The sequence below is a fragment of the Lichenostomus cassidix genome, chromosome 4A (genome assembly GCF_008360975.1).
Source record: "Lichenostomus cassidix isolate B80296 chromosome 4A, HeHo_3.0, whole genome shotgun sequence".
NCBI lineage: Eukaryota > Metazoa > Chordata > Aves > Passeriformes > Meliphagidae > Lichenostomus > Lichenostomus cassidix.
In genome coordinates, this window is record NC_139485.1 from 4790623 (window position 1) to 4812056 (window position 21434).

The 21434-nt window shown below is 41.3% G+C and overlaps 1 protein-coding gene across 11 annotated transcripts in view; it reads left to right on the plus strand.

Moving 5' to 3' along the window:
• HTR2C (5-hydroxytryptamine receptor 2C) overlaps positions 1–21434 on the plus strand; it is a 224847-nt gene that overhangs the window by 158828 nt on the left and 44585 nt on the right. Inside the window, exon 3 of one of the 11 annotated variants that reach the window (XM_085060274.1) lies at positions 982–1130. The exons of 9 other annotated variants lie outside the window; for them this stretch is intronic. The gene's annotated coding sequence lies outside the window, so the exon portion shown is untranslated. Of the gene's footprint in view, positions 1–981; positions 1131–6224; positions 6319–21434 lie in introns of all 11 variants that reach the window. One more of the 11 variants, XM_085060275.1, reaches the window with a different exon arrangement.

Genomic DNA, 21434 nt, shown 5'->3' on the forward strand with positions numbered 1-21434 from the left:
AGCTGCTAGACTGCCCTAAAGCTTCAACATTAATCAGGAGATAATCAGTAATCCTGGCTATAACAAACTTTCATAAGTTTACAGAGTTATAGAGCTTTCTCTGGCAAGGAAAGTTCTTGATCTTGTTAACAAGGAAAATAAGAAGCTTAAAGCTGACAAAAACACAGAGTTGTTGTTTGGATTTTGGTTTTTTGTTGTTTTTTTTTTATTTCTGGGGTGTGATCATAGCATGCTTCTTCAGTTTGCAGGCAAGGACATGAAATGTATCTCATCCACAACAACAGATTTGCCACAGCCTCTGCTAGGGAGACTTGATATTCTTAGTCATATTCCTTATCTCCTATCTTTTCTCCCTAGTATCTTCCTGACTAGGACTGCCCAATTGCATCTTAATTGGCTTCTTTTTTTTAATTGACCATCTCTCCTTCTGAATGGCAGTCAGTGCTGACCTGCTTTCTCTGCTGGAGATGCACATTATTGGAGCTCATTTGAGATGGGCTGTTAAAAAAAAAAAAAAAAGAAATTCTAATTTACCTAGCTTGTGGGTAAGCAGGATTTTAAATGCTGCAATTTGCTTCTTAACTCCCTTTAATGAGCAGGAGGGGGCACTTACCTATTTTCTTAAGCATAGCAACTCTTATGTATCCCATATGAATGGGGATGTAACTATTTTTTCTAACATTTTCTGTGCTGGTTTTAACACTTCATGGACAGGTAAATCAGTCACTTTAAGTGCAGTGTGTGATTATCACCTGTGATCATGCACTAGAGGTCACCTAAGGCTGTGTTTTAAGCTGAAGCCAGGCCATGCTCGCTGTACCTTGAGAGATGTTCCTTGCAGCTCACTGCTTAGCAGACCTTTCCAGAGGCTTTTCCTGGTTTATTCTTAGCTTCTCCTGACACCCACAAATGACTGGGGGAAGATGGGTTATCTGCATTGCATAACAGCTGTCAGCAAGCAGGACTCCTTCCCTTCCCCAGGCCAATCCCAGCAGAGCTGACCCGCGCCCGGGTTTATTCCGAGGGATGACGCTGACTCACGGCGCTCTGCAAACTTGTGGGGGACTCTTCCGGAAAAGCAGCAATGGATTAAGAGTAGATGTCATCCCAGAAATAAAGCTGCTGCTCCTGTGAGTTATTTCTGTCCCTTTGGCAGTCTGCTCTCTTCCTCAATCAAACACCACATCGCCCTGGTGTTCCAGCAGATTCATTGCTCCTCAAACCAGGCGTGGAATAAAAACTGCTGTGTTAAAGGAGATGTGTGGCCACGCAATAGGACTGAGGTGCTTATGGAGATGGCTGCTGCAACCTGTTCTTAAACACACTGATTTTATAACTGGTGCTTTGAACAGCCTGGAGAGGCTGGGAACATATTCACCCTGCCTGGCCTCTTCCTAGGTTTGGGAGACTCTTTGACTGAGTGTCTTCAGGGTTCATGCCTTGCTGTTTCCACATGGTAGGAGGAGACATGAGGAGATCATCACTGCTTGATGCCAACGCAGCTGGTAGCTACAAAAGGAATGGCATTAGAAAGCAGCTTGCTATTGTAATGGGAAAGTAGGAAAGGCCCAACCTTCAGACCTTGTAAAACGTCCTTATGTTGGAGTTGTGGAAATAATGAGGTGATATCTGCAGTGATTTTCACTCGGTGATTTGGGCTTTGTATTGCCACTCAGCAGAGAAGTGCTGAGGGCGCCAAGCCAGATCAAGCATATTGTCACTGTGGCCTGGCCAGTGGCTCAGGGACCATCACAGACCAGAGATTTGGCTGAAACTGTGCAGGTAAAACAGCAGTATTTTTGTAGCTTTCCATCCCCCATCACCCTTCTTTGGCTCGCTGTCAGGCCAGTGAGATTTTATGAAAATCTCTGTTGCTATTGTTGTATTTTAGTAGGAAGTAAGATAGGGCTCCTGGGCTAGGGATAGACAACTTTCTATAATATTTGCCATGAGAAGAACACCTCTACTGGAAGTAAAGGGTGCTCAGTACTTAAGGTTGTGTTTAATATCCTGCTCAATGACCTTTTTAAGAGAGCTGAGCGCTAATGGACAGGGTAGTCTGTGAAAGGATATGTGCTTTTAATCAGCTTCCCAATAGTAAGATAATAAAAGCAATAATCCTTTTAGGATTCTGCTTCTATGATCTCTATCTATATTTTCCAAGGTCACTGAAGGAGTAAGTAGAAGGGAAGATAAGCTTCCAAGCAGTTGAACTGTAGAGAAGTGAAAAACATCACACCCACCACATTGTTCTGCTTCCAACTCCCAGCGAGGGAGTCAAACCATGTAGAGAACAGATTGAGTGATCACAACAAATTCCCAGTGTAGCGTGAGCTTCATCTTGCGGTCCCAAGCACTATTTGCTACATTTAGACTGAGGATTTGGACTTCTTCTTCTTAACAAACTATTTGGCTTGGAGGAGGGAAAGAAATTGTTTTTCTACTTGATGACTCCTCTTGGTGGACAGGGTGTGCAGGAGGACAGCCTTGATGTGTTCATGTGTGTGTGCAGAGGTGAGGCAGAAATGAAGAGCAGTGGTAACAGGTTATGGACAGCAGGATTAAATGGTACTTCCTCATGCCAGAAGAACACTTAGGGTCTAATTGGAACTTTTCACATCAAATAAAGTACAAAATTTAATCATTTACTATTCCAGCCTGGGAAACTTTTTCTTTGAGGTGCTGGCCATGTATCTTTTCTCTCTATAGCTTTACTGTCTGTGTTAAAGACCAGTTTTATTGCATACTGTGGCACAGTAATGATTTTTTTTTGGAGTACCATGCTGTGAACCTCCAAGCCAAATTGTTGACAGTCTTAATGTGTTTTGGAGCAAATGCATTTCCTGAGGTACAATGTGTTCCACCTCATCCTTCGGTTAATATATCAATTCTTCTGCCTCTGGCAGAGATAGTTAGGCTCATGTCTCTTGGTTGTTGCTTTTAATTTGAATTCAGTTATGGGCATTGAAGAAACTGTCTCAGACATTACAATTGCTTTAAATTCACAACAGAAATGGCCCATGAGCCATCAGACTGTTTTCAGATGTTCACACTGAGCACTGAAATTCAGGCATCTAATTTAGATGTGTCAGGCATAGGACAGCAATGATATTCAAGTTACATTGTAGTTGAATAAGATGGGTTGAGCTCCTCTGCTCGATTAACTGCTGAGCATTTAGCTGCTCTTAAAAGGAAGGGTCCTGTCCAGGTTTCCCCACCCTGCCTCCACTCGTGGCTCTATGCTCCCAGCACTTCTCTTGCATTAGTTTTTGCCTTCACTGAATCCATTAGTGACTATTTCAATTCATTAATTAGCTGGGATGTTTCCCAGCTGAGAAAAAAGAATAAAATAAAGGCAAAAAAGAAAAAAAACCCCACCCCTGGGCTAGTGAGCTGATACAGCTCACTTCAAAGTGCTGAATTTCAGGCATGATGAATAGCCAGTCCAAAACATGCCCAGAGTCATGTTTTCCCTCAGGTGTCTGATGGAACAGCACTGAAGCATGAAAGTTCTGTGAAATATAGTTGTGACTATCTTAATTTTGTCATCTCCCACTATTCTCTTTCTTTCTGTTACTGCTTCTAGTCTGACAAGCAGAGTGGTTATCAAAGAGTTCCAGTTTGATAGAAGGGCGTGCTTTGCTCTCATGGCTAAGCTAAAAGCTTGAGAACTTTGAGTGTGCACAGTCCAGGATTTCTGGAGTGAGAATCCAGTGATGAACCTGGCAGGGACACAGTGTTTGCTCTACTGCCTCTCCCAAATTTTATTTCCAAGATAGCAGGTCTTGATTTATCTGCTTGTAAATTGGACATAACTGTGTTTATGTGTTGTACAGATACTGTGTGACTGAAAGGCTGTCTGAGAGCCTGAGATAATAGAGAAGCTGTGTAAGAACTTGTAATGAAGGAGTCCTGCTAAATTAGCTGTTAGACTTTCTGTAAAAGTTTTCCTGTGAAGATGGACCAATATATTAGTGTTATAAGGATGCTTTGAAATATTGCCAGGTGAACGAGTTCACCTAAAGAAAGAACATGTCTAAATTGTAGTCCCATTTCTCTCTGTATCTAACACAAGCTGATTTCTGAGATGCAAAGTCAAAAGGAAGTCAGGTTGTAGTGTTTTCCATTTTGCTATTTCTTCCCCATTCATGTTGACAGCTTGCATGGCTTCTGCCACTGGCCAGGTGTGAAAGTAGAAAGCTGGCTGTGCTAGTCACAGGACACCTTCAAGCCTGGCTTAAAGCAAGGCTTGCTGAGGATCTTGTGGGGAGGCTTCTTCACCATGACCCTGCACCCTCTGCACAGGTCACCAGAGCTGCCCTGGTCCTGTTGGGCAGGTCCTGGGGCTGGTGAAAATCCATCAGTGTCATTAAGATGTGGAGCTGAGCTGATTAGTCATGCTGATTTATGGCGATGACTAATGGTTAGTGAACTTCTGGGTGCAATCTGAGTTTTGGGGAAGGCTGTTTGCTCTGTGACACTTCCCTGGTTTTGCTAATGATTGAAAGAGAGTGGCGTTTTATCTGTAGGTGAGGCAATTTTGGCTGCCCTCTGACAGCTTCTCACAAGGATGCTGGGACTTGAGACAAACATGAATCAATTGGCTTCTCAGAAAGATTCTCAGAACTGGCTCTCTGCCACTTTGCCTGGAAATGGGACAAGAGTAATGTCATTGCTTCATTCTCTTTCACTTTTCCGAAAAATTTTCTAGCCAAAATCCTCAGGCTAGAAAAACAGTCCACAAAACAACCACAAAAAAACCCCTCAGCAATGTGTTTTTGCTGTCAACGACGGGATTTAGGGTGACTGAAAAATCCAAAGTACTTGGCTTTCCTTGGTGAACTGAAGCCCAGAAATATGGGTTGAACAGTCAAGTGCTGATCTGCAAAGAGCAAATGGTGTGATTTTGCCTGGGGAAGGAATGAGGGCTGGGTGTGAGGGATGTGCAGCAGGGGGACAGGGCTGGGCACTCTGGAACCAATGGCACCAGCAGCTCCTTCTCACCCCCAGGAGCTTCACTCCCCATCCCTCCCCACAGAAATTCCTCTCTTAGGAAACCTGTGCTTCAAGGAACGTATTTCTTCAAAGACTTGGTTTCAGGTTATTTGTTCTGCCTTACTCTGCACGTGTGAGGGACAGGAAAAGGTCAGGGCAGTGACAAATGCAGCAGGAGCTGTTTGGGAAAACACTCCCAGGGGGTTTAGGGCTGGCACCACACCTGTGGGCAGCAGAGGTTATTCTTTATCAGGGGAGATGATTTACTTTCAGTAATACAAACACACTTTTCAAAAATTTTATGAAGTTCTCAGAATCTGATTAAGAAAGTTTGTGCAATCAGGAGTGGAGCTGGTGTGGCACTTGGTGCAGTGTCACCTGCTGGACTCTAGTGTCAAAGCTGTGACATTCCCAGAGCTGGAGTTAACCTCTGGAAGCTGAAGGTTTGTGTATCTTTCAGCACATTAAATTTTGTCTAATCTATTGGCAGGATTAATATGTTCATATTTCATAACATTTTTGAAGATACAAAACCAGGCTGGTTTCAGCGTTATCGCTGGAATGCAAAAATGCACTCCTGTGATTTTGCAGGATCTTTTATACTCAGTATCAGCATTTAATTTTTCCATTCTTGTTTAATTAATTTTGGATTAAAAGGATATCTCTAAAATGAAATATGTTCTTGCCAGTTAAAAATCACTTATTAATATATTTGGACCTTGAACACAGATTAAATTTTATTTTATAATTTATTTTTAGGTGCTTAACATTTTTAATAGTGACAAAATTCTGCCTTGTGTAACTAAGTCTATAATTCTAAATGAAAGTGATTTAGCTGATCTCATAAATAATTAGTGAAATGGGAAATTAGATAAATGCTGATTCATTAGCATCTGGTTTTAGATTGTGATTGCAAGAAAACATGAATGGGAAGAGGATGCTGGAAGTGTATCTGTTGGTAAGTAATAATTAGAGAGAGTAAAAGTAATTTGTTCAAGATTTAAGATGGCCTTAGCTGACAGTATTCAATTTTTTCCCACAGTGAAACAGTGCTAAGGAAAGATTTCCATTGTAATATAGTGAAAGGCTCACCAAAACTGCTCTGAGGACCATGAACATATTGAATAAACTTAGATGAATCAGAAACTTGTATTGAATAAGAAATAACAAATTTATTTAATCAATTATTCCCTGGATTTTCATCTGGGATTTTGGGGATTGCATTGTAGAAATGGTGAGAGCAAGATGAGGCAAATGAATTGAAACACAGTAAAAACCAAAGGCAAAGCTTGTCCCACCCACTGCAGAGAAGAAACCTCAAAAGTGAGCATTAATTTCTCTTATTTTGGTATCTCTAGTCCAACACACACTGTGGTTGTGTAGCTGTTTGGTATGAGCTGTCATTGGATGCTGCTACACTTTTTCCACATGCAGGGCTTTCTTCAGCTTCTTTGTGGGCAGCTGGTTGCCTGTGAATGATTGGCTGTTGATGTGGCTTCTGATCCTCATTCCTAATCCTGAAAATATTTTAAATACTCCCTTCATCTTACTCTTCTGCGTAGCAAAATTGCCTCAAGGCTAGGATCTCTCTCTGTCCTTAACTCCTGAACCCTTTGTTATATTTTCTCTCCCCTGTCCAGCTGTGGAGGGGAGCAATTGGCCCTGGAGGGTGTCTGGCATCCAGCCAGGGTGAACCCACTGCAGCTCCATCTGTGGAGTGTGGGGATGACAGGATCTATAGCACTGTGCCTGGCAGGGGTCAGTCTGTGCTGCGGAAATGTCTGGGAATCTTACCTGAAACACCAGAAGGAATCCCATTGCTAAAATGATTTTTTAAAAGTTTTGGATTTGCGAGAGGCTCTCTGCAAAGCAGCACCTCTGCTGTTTTTACAGTGCCTCTTTCCCACCCATTGCTGTGTCTTAGCAGAAAAAAGACATTGCTCTCATCAGTTTGGAAACTTCATTCTCATTGCTGGCAGTGGGGTAGATCCCCAGTTATTTCACGTGAGTCTGCCCCACCCTCTCTGTACCCCTAAAAGGTTTTACCTGCACAGTGATTATTCTGTTCTCTGGCTTGTGTTTTGGTGAGCCAACCGAGTTTGTGTTCATGTGGAAGAACTGAGCTTTAGGTACCAAAACAGACTTTGGACAAGCTGAGATGAGTGCACTGCATTGCAGGAGTCTCTGAGCCCAAGCTGTGGGTGAGGGATTGCTGGGTGTTGAGGTGAGAACTCAGCAAGGCATCCTGGAAGTCCTTGAGAAAAGGTGTCAGAGACACCATTGACCCAAGATCTGAGAGTAGTTGTTTTTAGCTCTTGCTCATGATGTTGGCATAAGCTACAGGTGGCTGATTTTTTTGTCCTCTGCTTTGTTCCTAGCACACAATGAGTAGTTTCCTCCATCTGTAGGGAGACAGTGTGCTGTCATTGCAATGATTCATCACCTCACTATTGTTCTCTTCACAATTTGTCAGCCCAAACCCAAATTTTAGAAAATGCCCAGTATGTTTACAGGATGGGAAAAATACTCAATGAAGGAATAAGCTCTGTAGATAATTAAAAACTGTAGTCAGGGCCATAGCTAATACATTAAGGAAATGGCCAGTTCTGTAAATATGTGGGTAAAGTTCAAAAGTACTGAAAAGTAAATTAACAAATCATAATGGTCTAACCATTCAACTGGCCCCAGAGTAGCTCCTAAATCTCTGTGAGCAAATGTTTGTGAGCAGAATTAGCCCATTTGGCTATAGAGGTGATGCATTGTGTACTTGCTCCCATTTGCAGTAAATATGCACAAATCCTAGATATTACAGCACTATATATGCAAATCCAAGCACTAGGACTACAGACTCTTTGGTGATGCAAATGTACCTTGGTGCAGAGGCCAAACTTTAGACTACTTCTTGAAAATGTGACCCAACAAGTGAACTACAAAGCTGTGCTCAAGTTCCACAGTTCTGGTTTTAAAAAGCAAAGTCCCAGCTTTCTCCTTCTCATACCTACTCACTTTTTCAGTGTCCTCATTGCAAAACTGGAAATGTTTGGAAAAACCCAGAACATGCTTTCTTCTTTTATTTTTTTTTATTGGTCCCTTTAAGAGTAACTAAGTACATCATAATGTACTTTCAATGGCCCTCTGGCAGAAGTCATTATTTTTCCTTTCTTGCAAGGCAGGTGGCCTTTATCATGTTTTTCAATATACTCAGGGGAAAAAAAAATTACAAAGTTTCAAAAATCTGAAGCGATGTTGGTTTTCATTTTGCTGATTCCTTCCTGCTCCCATCCTATCTGAAAACCAAGAGAGAGATGAAAAAACCCACGCTTTCCAATTTCAGAAATTTATTTTCTGGATACCAGAAAATGGACCCTACCAGGTCATATTTTCTTCATGTGATTCACACAAGTCAGGTTCCCCAGCTGAGTGTTCTTGAGGATGATCTCTCTGTAGCAGAAAAATCTCAATTATTGCTTTCAGCAAAGGTTAAACAAGTTGCCATCTTGAGCAGCTTGGAGGTAGTAAACTGTTCTGAACTGAGCTCAGCTCCAGGCATGCATCCCACGCAAGGCTCTGGCCCTGGATGCATGCAAACTGTGAGCTAGATTCTTATTGCTCCAGGGACTATTAAGTTAAGAAACATTTCTCTTTGTACAAAAACTTTGTGAGTGATATATGCCAGAATGACACATGGATTGTCACATTTTTGGGCTCTGATGTGTTCTGTTTGCCAGGGAAAGCATCAGAGGCAGAGCGACAGCCTGTGCACCTTGGGAACCAGGGAGTGCAATCCCAGTGCCACCACAGAATGAGGCTCACAGAAAAGCAGCCCCAAATCTGTGCAAGTTAAATAAACTTTTGGGAAGTTCAGAGGACTCTTAGTTGAACCATAACTAACAGCAACACACTGAAAAAAAAATTATCAGGTAATTATTAGAGAACAATAACATTGTTAGGCTGATTGGGCTATGCACCAAAGGGCTGTCAATCATGGTTGTTATGAAAAGCAGAGCATTTAGAGGCTGTCAATCATACCTGTTTGTAAAAGCCGGAGGACTTCAGAAATTGTTACGCCTGAATTTACCAAATGCAGGAATAACAAAAGCACCAGAGTCTCACGCAGACTGATATTACAGTTTATGTAGAAGCTCTTGCGTAAGTTTATGCCTTTATTCATCTGAAAATATCTTATGGCACTGGGAATTGGGAAAGGTTTATTTTTTCAGCTATCTCCTTTATGGCACTGATTGTTGCTTTTTTTAACGGCTGCTTAAGTGTGTCAAATCTGGTAACAAAAAGTAACTTTTGTTACATTTCTCTTCTGTGAAGCAAAAATGTCTGAGTTACTATCCACATAGCAGAGAGCTGGTGCTGAAGTCCTTCAGCTTCATGAGCAGGTTCACACATTACTGTCTATCCAAAACACTGTAGCAAATGACTGCTGGAGAACTTAAAAGGATTCAGGAAATCCTTAACATGAGGTACTCACCCAAAAATGCTATGGGAAATAACCAAAAAAACCCCTATGGAACCTTGCATCTTTACTTTTGAGAAACGTATTGAATGCACAAACTCACCTGGTTTGAACCAAAAGCAGAAGTTAGTTATTTTTTCTCTGTGTTCCCTTCCCTTCCCTTCCCTTCCCTTCCCTTCCCTTCCCTTCCCTTCCCTTCCCTTCCCTTCCCTTCCCTTCCCTTCCCTTCCCTTCCCTTCCCTTCCCTTCCCTTCCCTTTCCCTTCCTTTTCCCTTCCCTTTCCCTTCCCTTTCCCTTCCCTTTTTTCCTTTCCTTTTCCTTCCTTTCCCCTTCCCTTCCCCTCCTTTCCCTTCCCTTCCTTCCCTTCCTTCCCTTCCCTTCCCTTCCCTTCCCTTCCCTTCCCTTCCCTTCCCCTCCCCTTTTAAATTCAAATTGTTGGCCTTTTGTGAGGAAATAGCTTTCTGATGATACATTTCTACATTTGACAACCTGCACTGTGCATCACCCCACTGTGCCCTGGATTTGTAAGTCATCTCATTTTATAACTGAGGCCGGGTGCAAGCATGGTGTCTGCATGTTCAGTGTTCACGACACTGCTTGAAAACCTGTTTCTTACTGAATAAATCATGGGTTCCTACTTCTATGAAACGTTTCCATCAAGGAATCATTGTAATTTGGGTTTATCTCAGAACAGCCAGGGCTTTCAGCAGGTTTCTTGCTGCTCTAGGCCCTGTGGGAGCCCCAGCATGAGTAACTGTGGCATTAAACACTACCTGGGTGGGAATTTATTTATTTTTTCTCATTTTGGGAGCTTCATGTTATCACACCCAGCACCAGGAGCTGAATACTGGTGCCTTCCACCCTTGCCAGCAGTTCTTATTGCAGTGATGACCTCAGTGTCCTTGTGTTGGGCATTTTATTAGGCCTGGAGGGAGTGAGGGAGGAGAACGAGAAGTCACTGCTCGTGGCTTGATTGCCTCAAACAGACGTAGAAAGGAGAAGAGGATAACCTGCCCAAAGCCATCCAGGGAGCTGATGGCAGACCCAGAGGCAGGAACTGCATCTCTGTAACATTCAGAGGAGTTTCTCAGGTGGACATGGCCCACGTCACCTCCCCGGTGGAATGCCCACAGAGCATTGTCCTGCCAAAGCAGTAGCTGCACTCACTCAATGTGTAGTTATTTCAGTGAGTTATTAATGCAAATGTTAACAATTAAACTCAAGTGGTTAATGAGTTTCTAGAGAAAAGATCAAATTATACTCTTCAGATGCAGAGTTAAAATTTTGCCTAATTAGAAGAAATATGTTTTTCCCGTGAGGGGCAGTTGCTGAAGTGACAGTTTGGAGTCTGTTGTGACAGCATTTGCAGAGATGGGTGCCAGCCAAAGAACAGAGCTTTTTTAGTATCTCTGATAGCATAGTAGTTTCTTTCGGAGGCATAATTATGCTGCATTCTTTGCACAGTTCATTAGGGAAAGAAAAACAAAGAACTTGTGTTCCATGTGGTCGATGTTCACACGTTTTTATCTTAGTGTGATAGAAGAAGCTGTTGGATCCAGAGAGTAACATGGTGTCTCTCTCTTTCACTGCTAGCCTAATAACACAACCAGTGCTAGATGGAAAGAGCTCTTCTAGCCCACATCTGTTCTCCACGAGTCCATCTATTTTTTCTCTGAGTGAAATTTCAGAATGTGTAAAAATGTTTAAAGGCTTATGTAAAACATAAATCTCAACAAGAAATAAGTTTTGTGAAACTATTCCCAACCAGCTATGGCAATAATTATTTTCTCCCTTACATCTTACCATTTGCAAGCAAATGTGGTGAGGAAATCTGTGAGCAAGATGCCAGCGTGGTGCTGGCACCCTAAAACACAGCCTGTGTTAGAGGAAAGGTATGTACAAGAGATGCTCCTTTACTGACTCTTGTTTTATGAAATCCTCTGAACCTGTGACATATACTGCAGGGATTTTACGAGGTAATTTCTTAGAAAAGCCCAACCAAACCTTCCTGCAGCTCTCTGTTGGTTTATTCACACTTGCAGAAGCCTTTTCCTGTGCCTAGGGCGAAAAGAAACTCTTCCTGCTGCAGAAGCTGGAGAACTCACCAAAACTAAATATATTCCCCCAAATTTTGTAGAGAAACATATTGTGGGTCTAGTCACTTGCTCCAACCTTTTCAGGCAATTTGCAGCATCCTCCTGCAGCCGAGGAAACTCTTCCAGCATTCAGGAACACATAAGACATCTTCCCTTGTTAAATGTATTTTCTGTCTGTAACTGTAAGCTATGAGCTGTGAAGATAAATCATAGCAGCTGTGCCACATTTGTTTTGGAAAGAACCTAGTGTTACCCCAGGATACAGCTGTCACTGGGAAAAGGAAGGGTTGAAGACACTTTTTTTTACTTTTTTACACATAGGAAAATGGTGCTCAACATTGAATCATTGAATTCTTCCCAAGCCCTATTCCAGGTGGAAAGGTTCTTACACAGATAATGGGGATTTGAGTCAGAGGTTGTGATAAGAAAAATACCCAAACCCAGAAGTGTACTGTTATTCTCATTCCTTTTTTTTTTTTCCTGGGATTTTTTAGGAAAAAAAATATTTATTAATTATTTATTAGTTATTTATTAATGACAAGTGGATTTTATTTATATATATATATTTGTGCACATATATTTACATACCTGTACAGAAAATCTTATTACCTTCTAGCCAGGGCTGGATATTGATAAAGAAATCTTAGTTTCACATGGCAAGGTGTTCTGGGCAAGCAGCGTCTGTTCTTAGATCACAAAAAGCAGTGCAGAGCTTGGTATTCTATGGAGAACCTCAAAAGCACCAAAGCAAAAAGAAACCAAAACCCCAAAAATCAACAACTCATAAAATAATGGATATCCTGGCAGGAGTAATGGAAGAATTCAGGAATTCCCTGATGGTTTGTTGTTATCACTGCATCAGCTCTGCAAGTGAGGCACTCTGAAGCATGGCAGGAAGGGAGGAAGATGGTTAAGTGCACAGCTGTTGTCACTCAGAAATCAGGCTAAAGCTTGTAAAAATCAGCACACCAGGCACACAGGAGTGTATATGGCTTTGCTTTTGATGGCTCTGTGTGAAGTATCACAGAGTAAACATGCTTCTTTTTATCTGTATTGAGAAAGAGATTTTGTAAATAACATCTGAGTAAGAAAATAGGTAAGAAAATGTTTATTAAATTCTTTCAAGTCTTTGGAATTGTTTAGGATTACAGCTTTGCTCATGTATTCTTGGTGTACAGTTTGTATTATTGAGGGCCTTTATTTTCTAACTTCACAAAAAATGTCAGAAAAATAATAATGCAATCAGTAAAGTGTGATGAGGGAGGTGCATGCTGGGATAAAATAGTGCAGTGCTGTTATTTTTCAGTGCAGTATTGGTGGTCCTAAAGTACAGGTGAGGGTCTGGGGGGTTGCCTTTTTTCTGTGTGTACAAATATAATAGTTTTTATTTTGGCTTCTTAAATTCCTGTTTTTGATGCTGACAACAGAGATTAATTTCTTCTCGAGAATGGTTCCAATCTGAGGTCATCTCACTACTAAGGAAACATGTTCAGCTGACTGCTGACACAACATCTGTAGGCAAAAGGCTGGTGAAAGCCAAACACACTCCTCTTTTAGGGGGTATGACCTGTGGGTGTACTCAGGCTGGATGAACTTTGGCTCATATAATGTTTCTGCTATGCTCTGTAAATTTATATATATATATATATATATATAAATAAAAAGTGTTCTGGATGGGGAGCTTTTTAAAAATCTCTCACTGAAGTTGTTGAGTGCAAAGTCACTGGCCTTAAGATAACTTTTAAGAACATGACTCAAGTGCCCAAGAGCAGAAAATTCAGAAGATAACACACCTTGCTTTTATATCTGTATTTTGCTTTCTGTTTCTGAAGCCTTTAGGAGGTGTATTTTTCTTGTTTTGTCTACAGACCTGAGACCTTCTGTCTCTAAGGACTGGGATTTAAAAACCCAAGACACAAGACATGAAAAGACTTGTGAAGAAAACCTATGGCAGTTTGCAGTACTAGACTAGTTTCATTTTTCCCAAAGTAATAGGAACGCAGGAATGGAATAACTCACACTGCTATTAACTCTCATAGCTGGTCTGTGTTTTTGCAGCTTAAAAGGAAGTAAAAAGAATTCATTTGATATTAAATAGTACCAAGTAGGAGCAAGGAATGCTTTAAGTTGTTTACAAGAATTCTTTTTAATCTTTAAAAAATAAATCTATGATTGAAATTCAGCCTTGTCCTGTATTTCAATCATTCCTATAAAAAAGCTTATTCTGTATTTTTCCTGTTATAAAACTCAGATCTGTGAGAGGCTATCTCCATTTCTCTCCTGGGACCAAGCAACATAGAGTATTTGGCTTTGATGTCAGCTTTTGCTTTTCCTTGGTATTTTTTCATATATTTTTAAGTCAGAGTATTATTGTAACAAGCAAGCCACCAAAATAGCTCCAGTTCTCAAGAGCTAGGCCTTGTTTTTCCATGCTGTTCCAGCCTGCCCTCCCAGCTCCACTCCTAGGTGTTGCTGTGAAGCCTCACAGCTCCTCTGGGGCTGGGTGAGAAGTGCCTGTTCCATGAGCTGCCAGGCAGGGTGGTTTTGTCTCCCATCTCTCTGCTGGCAGAGGAGCTGGGGCAGCTCTGATGGGAAGAGCAGCACCTCTGTTTCTGAATGAACCCTGTTTCTGATTCAGAACTGGCTCTCATGTTTCAGGGCTCTGCGCTGCAGCACGAGGAGGGTATTTTTGGCAGAATAAAGTCCTTCTGCATCCAAATGACTACAATGGTGCTTTTATCTGCAAAGCACAAAGTATAATCTACTTCAGTTTTCTAAATGAATTTAATGCTATAGAAGCATCAAAGGGAAAAACTTTTGTTTGGTATTGTGCCTTATGAATCCTCAATGAAGTTACAATCTCTAGGTTTTGGTGGTTGGTTTTTTTGGCTTTCCTCCTCGGTTCTGTGCTTGAACAAATGTCTGTCCTCCCACACAGCTTTGCTGGGGAAGTGAAAGCAGGATTAAGTTAATGTTTCTTTACTTTCAGAGCTCTTCTCTGCCCAGGGCAGAGTTGTCTGTGGGTTTTATGGGGCTCAGGTCCCTGCATTTGGTGAAGTTGCTGTGCCTTAGGTCAGTGTATGCAATGGTAATAATACTTATACCATCCCTTGGTCTTCAGCAAGTGTGAAGTCTCACAACTTGGCAGTAATGAAAGATTTAAGTTAACATGCCGTAATTTGTGCTTGCCATCAGCTCAAACAGGGTCTTCTTGTGTTCTATGTTTATTTTTGATTGATAAAAACTGCTTCAAGAGGATTTCTTGGTTTGCTTCAGCTGTGCATGTGTGACTTTCTCCAGTGTTTCAGAGATGTTTGCTTTCTAACATCATCCATCTCAACAGCTCTCCCAGCCACAGATAAACACTGAGGCTGTAACTAGGTTCAAAACCCTCAGCTTTGCTTAGAAGCTGTAAACTGATATTTTTGCTGTGTTTAATGACTGCTGGCTGCCTGATGCATCCCTGAGGTTTTTAACAGCTTATATGGTGAATGTGTCTGCCTTCATCCAGTCCTCCTTTCTGGTGCAGTGATGGGTGTTGCCAGGTTTTGGTAGTCTTGGTCTGTAAAAATGATCAGGTGTCTGTATTGCCAGATCTTGCTTTCTTTAAAGCTCTTGTGAAGTGTTGTGCAGTAGCTCATCACCACCAGCAGTTTTTGCCATCCACCACTTACTGACAGTGTTCTTGTCCAAAGGGGTTTTCCATCATAAAAAATCATCCTGTTTTCTGTCAGTATCTGTACTGAACTCCTTGGTTTTCTGACAGCTCAGACTTGCAGAACAAAGTGCTCGAGTGAGATCCTATTTTTAAGGCCACTGAGATGTCTGCAGCAGAGCATAAAGCCTAGTTCAGCTTAGGGCAAACTCATGGAAACTTTGACTCTGTACCTGGCTTGTGTCACACTCTGCACAGGAATATTCCTTCAGGAAGGGACAGATGATCAAGTAACCCTGTGTTATGGGCTTCTGCATACCTCCTTCTTCAGCCTCAAGTAAGGGGCACATAGCAAAGGAGTGGATTTGTTCTTACTTTTGGGAGTTCCTGAAACAGTTCAGTAAAGGCCCTGTAAGTCCCAAGTTCCAAACTCTGCACCTCACATCAGCCACAGCACTGGGCCAGTGGCTCTTCCTCCCAGTGGTTAAGGAGACAGCAAGCAGTGGTGGCAGCAGGGCCTTGTGCCATGTCCCCTTGACTGAAGGGTGACATTTCAGCCCCACAGACTGATTCCCACCATCAGCAGGCTGGCACATGTTCCTGCTGACCCATGTGGATGGAGCTGATTTCAGCCTCACTGAGTACTTACTACTTCTAATTTCTATTTGGGCTGCTTTGGCTTAATAAAACTGGGAACTGAGAAATGTTTCTGTATACCTTTTTGCCCTTTATATCCAAATCTTCCCTGAGGGTCAGATGGATGTGGGAGAAAAACAATGCCAGTGTTATTTTTAAATTACATGATGATATTTGTTAGGTCACTGCACAGGGCAGTCTATTATTGCCTGGTAATTAATGGAAGTAATATAACTGTTTCAATTTTAGACTACTACTATTTATCAAAGCATGTTTGTAATGGTTACACTGACTGGTGTAAAGTTGCTTAAAATGTTGTTCCTTGTCTTTAGATATTCTCATGATCATTTGTTTGGAATGGTAGTGGTTTTAGAAAATGAAAATGTGAGATACAGTTTTACTGTCACAGAACTCGAGAGGTGTTAGTGTTATTGCACAAATATATCCAGGCCCTGTTTCTGCAACTCTTCCAAATCTGCTGAAACAGGGGACAAGACCTCCCTTCAGCTGGGATGTGCAGGAAATGTGGCAAAAAGAAAAGGCAACAATACAGGAATAAGGGCTTTGGGCTTTCACCTCTTGGCTTTCCTGTTTGCTGTTAGGTCAACAGGCCAGCATAATTAATTAATCCAGCCTGCAGAGAGGTTGTATTTATTTGTCACAATGCATGTGTGCACTGGAAATCCCAAACTCCCACTGGTGGAGCTCAGCACTGACAGAGCTGACTCCCAGTCACAGCCTGGCTGTGGTGGTGTTATCCTCATCCCCATGCTGACCAGCAAGGTAATTAATGGGCTCAGAGTCCAAAGAGTTTTCTCTGCTGCTGATTCCCTGACTCCCTAACCTCATTTGATATCTCTCCATGCAGTGCTATGTGCTGTAGTTGTACTTATGAACTAAAGCAATTTCTGCCTCAAACTGTCTGAGTGTTTGAACTTTGGCAAGAAAGGGACTCACTCCTTGCTCAAAGACTGCAGATGTTGCCTCCAAACACATTTTTGCTGGACTTACTGGACACAGCAGAACTCTCATTTACTTGTAATCAGTGGTGCCAGCACCCAAATTATTTTGGTTTGGGTGATACTGAAGCTGTTGGAGATGAGAAGCCAGGAATGATGGACTTGCCCTGTTGTTTCTGATGGAGCCTTTCCCTCCTGTGAAGAGCTTGTTGTCAGAGGAACAGAAGCATTTCTCTTTCAATCCTACTTTAAGTGTGTGTGTATGTGTGTTGTTTTTCTCCACTTGACAATTGGTGGTTTGTTACTTCCTCAACTCTGAGCTGTTCACAGAGATATTACGTTGCTGACAAAGTGGGAGCAATTTAGTAATCACTTGCAAGAGAAAATTGACACCATTAGAGTTCAGCTGTCTTTGTTTCAACCATTAAAATGCAGTCACTACCTGATTCATCTATAAATTGCTAGGATAGTTTCATGATCTTTCCTCAGTAGGGTTGAATAAAAGTGTATTTGATGTCCTTCCTTTGATGTAGCCATGCTGGTGTGACGTCTAGAAGGAGGGCATGGTCCCTTTGGGTGTCTGACCCACAACAGCAGCCATCCACAGCCTGTCTGGAAAACACTGCTGATGCACCTGACAGATTTCACCCACATTTTTGGTAAATGTAGGAATGCTCCTTTAGAAAAGGAAGTGGCTGCTTTGGATCCTGTTTGAATTATGTCATTTCTAAATACCAGGACTTTTTTCATTTCTAAATGCAAATTTTCCTTCTTAGACTTTCACTGAGACCAGAGGTGGTTGTTTACAATTTTTTGTTAGCTTTTAGCCTTCAGCCTTCATATTTTCTGCATTTTTATGTTGTTGATTTTGTCTATAGTTTCTCTCCTATTCTTCTCAGTGGCCCTAACCATTTTGTTAAATGCAGTCTGGCACTTGCCTGCTCTTGTCAACACCTCAGGACTGCTCCCTCTGCTGCAGGTTCAGCATGCCTTAGTTGGGATAGAATCCAAATTGTACAAAATCCTTGTTCCATGTGCACACTCCTAAAGAGAAGCAGGTTAATCCAAATCACATCATCTTTTACAGACCTCCTTTGCCTTTCATGTCATGCTGGAAACTGAAGTATTTTCCATTATGTTTTGTCTCCTTCATTTGATTTTCCCTGACTCACGTATTGATGTCAGAGCTGACAGTTTGTGTCAGTGCAATTTGCTCCCATGGAAATGCCTCCTGCACACATGCGCCTGGCGTCCGACTCCTCACTCCTCTGCTCACAGAGTTTGGGAGCTGTCAGAGCTCCACCCCAGCACTGCCCATCTGTCTATTCCCTCAAACTTAATGAGCCTTTTCTTTCTTGCTCCAGGCATATTACGCACCCTGACTTATTCATAGATGATGCCTATTAAAATTGTCAAATGCTTTGAAAATGGAATTATTTCCCTAAATAAAGAGCCTGCTTCTAATCACATTGAAGGTGTTTCAACACAATTGGCCTGTTTTCTAGTGCAAATCAGGAGTAACTATACTGAGCTCTGTCTGGCCCCTAGGCAATTGGGCGTTCTCATTTAATTGAAAATACTCATGATTTACTGTAGTGTAAGAGCTCAGGATATGTTCCCTAAGTTGGTCTGGGAGCAGCATCACAATGCAGAATTTATGTGGAATAAGGCATCCAGATTAAAGTGACCTCTTATGGCATGAAACAGTCAACATGTGATGGGGGTGGAGGCAGGTATTGTTTGCTTTTAGAATGATGGATCATACAGAAATTCCTCATTTGCTATATATAGATTGGATTATATTTGTCTCTTTCATGTCCCACTTGTGCCTACATATGGCTCAGATGCCAAAGTAATTATCTTTGTTTCCAACTGATAAACTCATAGTTTACATCCAAATACTTTTAGTTCATTAATATGAAATAATTATTATATAATAATATATAATATAATTGTTCTAGAAAGATAATATTTCATTATTATTTCATTCATTCAGTCCTCAGTCATTCAGATTTTCCTGTCTTATGTTCCAGCCTTTCCTGATGTGGGTGCTGCATCTTGTATTTAATTATCAATATATTTTATACCCAAAGTATGTTTTGCTTAGGCAGCATTTAAAAAACAAACAAATAAACCAAAACCCCAATTTACTATCAAGATCAAACCTTGCCAACCTCAACAGACACCTTACTTCCAGACCAGGATTTGTTTTTTCAGTCTAATCCATTTTCATCTCCTTTGCAGCCAATACTGTGGCAGTTTCACAATTGCTCTGTTCATCTTCGCTGGAGTTTACATAATAACTTCCCTGGTGACACCATATCAAATGGTTTAATGAAGTGTGAGTAAGTTGGAGACACTGCCTGTTTGTTTTTTTCTCCTAAAGAATGGGGTGTTACAGAACAAATGAGCAAAATCCCAAGACACCAATCCAAGACTTGCAATGTACATCTGGGAAACTCATGTTGCCTTTCATAGCACTTTCCACGCATTTTCTTGTCTCAAATTTTCCTGTTAAATCTGTTCTGAATTTTTGCCTGGTTAGGGTCAAACTAAAAGTTTTATAATTGTGTGGATCATTTTCTATCTTTTAATGAAGGTGTCACAGAGACCCATTGTTTTAACTTTTCCAGTCTTATCTTCTTTGTCCTTTTCCTTTTTTTTTTTATTACCAGTTTTTAAGAGTTTTCTACCTACTTTTATCATTAGAATTTCCCTTAGTTCAGATTTACCACAATATCCAGTTATGATAGATCAGAAAAGTGTTGCCTTTTACAATTTTTACTGTCAGTCATCCCCTTTTGGGTCCATATGGGTCAGTTTTCCAAGAAAAAAAAAAAGAAAAAAATTAAAAGAAAAAAACCCCTGTGAGTAGCTACATTTTCTATGTAATTATTGTATCAACTGTTGCTATGTGAGACATAAAGATAAGTCAATTAACTTATGAATGTTTCAATAATCCCTTCTCTGACACTGTACAGGTAAGTGAAAACACATATTTAATTAAGCTATTCTATTAAAAGCCCTGAGCCATTTTTCAGTCCATTAGGCACACTTTTTATTGTGCTTTGACCGTTGTTTTGCTTTTCCTTGGCTTATTTGATGCTCTGATTTATTCTTTTTAAAGACACTCAGACAGCAAAGACAACAGGAGAGGCACTCTGTAACCTATATTAAGAGTACACAGCCACAATAGGGAGGAGACCTCTATTAAACATCTTATAATTTAAAAATTCAACTCCCTGAGCTTTGAATTAGAGAGTTCTGCAGGTTAAGGTGCATACTGGGAAAATAGATTTAGGGGAGAAGCTGTTTCAGCCATGGGAACCGCACGGTGAGCAGGCACCTCCTGGTGATGTTGCAGGCTGTGCAAGGGCTCAGACTGCCTGAGCTGAGGCTCCAGTGCACACAAAGGGGAGATCTTTCCCTGGATCTCATGTGGGATGTGGTGCAGGACAAGCACCCTGTCTCTGCACCATAAATCTCAGCCTCTTCGCCAGAAAACAAGGGATCCAGTGGCGTGATTTCAGAAGGCACAGAGAGCTGGAACAAAAAGAAAGCTAGGAGGGAAACATCAAGTGATTTCTTGCTTGATTAGGAAGTTTGACTTATTAAGTAATGAATGAGTCAGCAGCGTTGCCCCAAACATGGCACACGTGTTGTGTGTGTGTGGATGCTGCACTGTGACTCAACAGCTGCTCAGTGCTCAAGTTCTTCCTCTCCATGCTGCTCTCTGTTACTATTGCAAAGTGTGCACAGTCATTAAAGAATGTCAGGCTCATTGATACTGGATGTGATATTTCCCCTAAAACATGAATTGAAAATAAGTCACTTAATGATTATTGTGTTTCCCTGTGGTTGCACTTGCAGCTATGAAGTTGTTCAACCACACGTGGGATAGAGCACTGTACGTCAAAAACTGCTGGAAATTGTGGAGTCTTATGGTTTTTCAATAGGCTTGGCTTTAAAACTTGCAAAAAAGTTAGCTAGAGAAAGTAGCAAGTGTTTTTCTTGCTTTGGTTTATTATGTTTAATTATGGGGTAAGTGCTCACTTCCAGACTTTCATGTTGTAAACAAAGAGCTGTTCTGCAAAACATTTGAGAGAAGAGGAAAAATTTCTTTTCTAGTGAACAAGAAAGTTTAGAAAGAGTAAGAAGTTTAACAGTAGTTTACTACAACAGCCCTGAAAAGCTGAGTGTGAAAAAGCTACCACAGATTTTCCCATCAATGTTACACTTGATGTTTACCACATTGTACAGCTGAATTGAAAAGGGACTGAGGGAATGTCACTGCAGTGGAGGCAGAAGTTGGGTCTTTATAACCACAAGAGCTGCCTTCGGAATCCTGCAAACTCTCAAACCTCCAAATCCCAGGGAGCAAATACCCCTGACCGCATTAAGGTTATAAAAGTTTGGCAGGAGATAAATGTCTGTTGTGTTCCAGCTGGTCCTCAGAAATCAGAGGCAGAGCTTGAAGTCAGGTTATAGCAAATTCAGCACTATGGGGCTGGTCAAGCCCAGTAAGAGCTTTCAGGAGCACAAATAGTGCAGTTACCAATGCAGGAAATATGGGTCTCATTGCATTCAATAGGACTTTGCATGATCCAGATTCGTGAATAATGTGA